The sequence below is a fragment of the Sinocyclocheilus anshuiensis genome, unplaced genomic scaffold (assembly GCF_001515605.1).
Source record: "Sinocyclocheilus anshuiensis isolate Anshui unplaced genomic scaffold, SAMN03320099.WGS_v1.1 scaffold425, whole genome shotgun sequence".
Classification (NCBI taxonomy): domain Eukaryota; kingdom Metazoa; phylum Chordata; class Actinopteri; order Cypriniformes; family Cyprinidae; genus Sinocyclocheilus; species Sinocyclocheilus anshuiensis.
In genome coordinates, this window is record NW_015537947.1 from 914,803 (window position 1) to 915,064 (window position 262).

At 41.2% G+C, this 262-nt stretch overlaps 1 protein-coding gene across 1 annotated transcript in view; it reads left to right on the forward strand.

Moving 5' to 3' along the window:
* The window catches only part of LOC107664295 (probable methyltransferase TARBP1), a 23,080-nt gene that overhangs the window by 11,651 nt on the left and 11,167 nt on the right, over window positions 1-262 (forward strand). The gene's annotated exons all lie outside the window — the stretch shown is intronic.

Consider the following 262-nt stretch of genomic DNA (forward strand, 5'->3'; position numbering starts at 1 on the left):
CTCTCAAAACTTGCGTTTGAATCATCAATGGCAAATCCTTTAAATGAAAACGTACTTACAGTCTGTGAGTCAGAACAGCCGCATTGTAGTCTACCAGGATCAGGAAACAGTCCTCCATAAAATGTCCTCTGGTTCTCCGAAACGGACGTAAGAAGCATCATCACTGGCACAGCACGTGAAAAATTATTTCCCGACTGAGAAAATGCACGTGAACTCAAGTCGGAAAGCTCTAATAATACAAATCCAACACATCTTTGTAGTA